Source organism: Saccopteryx leptura, chromosome 4, assembly GCF_036850995.1.
Source record: "Saccopteryx leptura isolate mSacLep1 chromosome 4, mSacLep1_pri_phased_curated, whole genome shotgun sequence".
Lineage (NCBI taxonomy): Eukaryota > Metazoa > Chordata > Mammalia > Chiroptera > Emballonuridae > Saccopteryx > Saccopteryx leptura.
Genome location: NC_089506.1, coordinates 143,459,648 through 143,462,035, shown reverse-complemented (window position 1 = coordinate 143,462,035; position 2,388 = coordinate 143,459,648). Strand labels below are relative to the sequence as shown.

At 32.1% G+C, this 2,388-nt stretch overlaps 1 pseudogene; it reads right to left on the bottom strand.

The window, feature by feature from the left end:
• Positions 1-1,322: 1,322 nt before the first annotated feature.
• LOC136404735 (small nucleolar RNA SNORA48) lies at positions 1,323-1,466 on the bottom strand (annotated as a pseudogene).
• Between the last annotated feature and the right edge of the window lie 922 nt (positions 1,467-2,388).

Here is a 2,388-nt window from a genome sequence, read left to right as displayed (position 1 = left end):
TATTTTGTCATTTCAGTTGGTTGAAATATGTTGCAAATAAAACATAGTCATGGGCTCAATCCATATGCATATCACAAATACAGATTTACAACATGTCATACCACTTACATGAATATCAAAATGCATGAAAAATTAAGAGATAAATTTAAGCAAAATAGTTCAAGATCTGTTCACTGAAAACTACAAAGCATTGATGAGAACAATTAAAGTATATGAGAAGACATGTGGTGTTCATGAATCAGAAGAATCAATATTGTTAAGATGTCAGTACCCTTAAATTGATATATAGAGGCGATGCAATCCCAACCAAATTCCAGCAGTTTTTTTGGAAAGAAAATATCACGCTGTTTTAAAAATGTTTATGGAAATTCAAAGGACCTAGATTAGCCAAACAAGTTTGAAATAACAATTCAAATGACTTATTTCAAGACTTACTGTAAAGTTAAGCAATTAAGATAAAGTGGTATTGATATAAAGGTAGACATAAATTAATGAAACAGAATATAAAAACCAGAAATAGACTAACATAACAGCTGTTAATTGACAGCTATAATCCAGAAATTTCCTTTCTAAGGATTTATCCTAAAAACACAGTTAGAGATAAACACTAAGATTCATCTGTAAAGATGTTAAACTTAACATATTTTTAATAAAAAAATTGGAAATAATATCAAAAATAGAAAATTAAAATATAAATTTTGGTATATGTATATGATGGAATTCTATATAGCTTTCAAATATATATTGCAAAAGTATATATGTGTATGTACACATACTGTATGATTCCAATTTTGTAAAAATAACTTATTGGGTGCAACAAAACTGACCAATATGGCATGGATGAAAATGTTATCAAAGGTCATTTCTGAGCTATAGGACTGTAATATAGTTATTTAATGCTCTAAATTCTAAGTCAGGCTTTTGCAAACCTGTTCTTTTAAAAATATAAGACAGTACATATTTTAGGCATTGCAGACACTATGGTTTCAGCCTCAATTACTCAACTGTTCCACTGTAGCTTAAACAGCCATAGACAATCTGTAAAAAGTTAGTGTGGCTATAAAACTATATTCCACTAAAACTTTGTTCACAAAAATTGCTGATGGGAAGAATGTAGTCCATGGGCTGTAATTTGCCAACTGCTTTAGCTGTGTCCCAGAAATTTTGATATGCTCTGTTTCCATTATATTTAGTTAGAAATGCTGTCTAATTTTCAATTTGGTTTATTCTTTGATCCATGATTTTGTTAAAAGTGTGTTATACAATTTTCAAATATTTGGGGATTTTACAGGAATCTTTCAGTTCTTTTTTTTTTTTTTTTTTAATGTGCCCTAGCCATGAAACAGCTCTGGCCACCAATACAGGCATCAAGCTAGGATGAACTAGGGCTGAACACCTGCTTTGCCCCTGACTGACATGAGAACAGCACCACTAATCAGGTGCCTCCTTGCCCATTGCCAGGGGCTTCAGTTCTTGATATCTAAATTAATTCAACTGTGGTCAGAGAACATGCTTTGATTCAATTTCTTTTAAATTTATTGAGACTTTTTTTTACAGGGGCAGGAAATAATGTGTCTTGGTAAATGTTTTCTGTTCATTTGAAAAGAATGTATATTCACTTTATTGTTGAGTGGATGTTTTATAAATATGTATTGGGTCAAGTTGGTTCATAGTATTTGTTAAGTCTTCTAACTCATTGATTTTTTTTTACTTATCCTACAATAAGTAACAGAGGGATGTTTAAATCTCTGACTACAACTATGGATTATGCTGTCTCTTCTTGTGGTTCTACTAGTTTTTTGCTGTCTACATTGAAACTCTTTTCTTTGTGTCTGAAAGATTTCCTTTAACTTTTCTTGTAATGCATATCTGCTGCTAATAAAAATTTTTAGTTTTTGTAGGTCTGAAAATAGCCTTTATTGACCTTTATTAAAAGATAATTTCACTGGATGTAGAATTCTAGATAAACATTTGAAAAATAATACTCTCAGCACTTTAAAGACAACTCCACTCTCCTCTTACTTGCATTTTTCTTTTCTTTTTTTTATTGATTTTAATTTATTGTGTTTACATAGATTCTAGTGTCCCTCCGAATGCATCCCCTCTCCCTCTAATGCCCACTTGACGTTCCCCTCAACATCCCCCTTGCCCCCCTCCCCCCAAGGCCCTCCTCCTTCCCTCCAGGATTTGCTGTCTTGCTCTCTATTATGTGTATATAATTTCACCAATCTCTTTTCCTTCTCTGATCCCATCCTATCATCTCCTTTCCCTCTGTCTTTTGACCCAGCTTGCATTTTTCTGACAAGAAATCTGTCATCTTTTTGTTTATCCTTCTGTATATAATGCATCTTTTCTCTCTGATTCTTTAATCACTTATCTTGAACAATT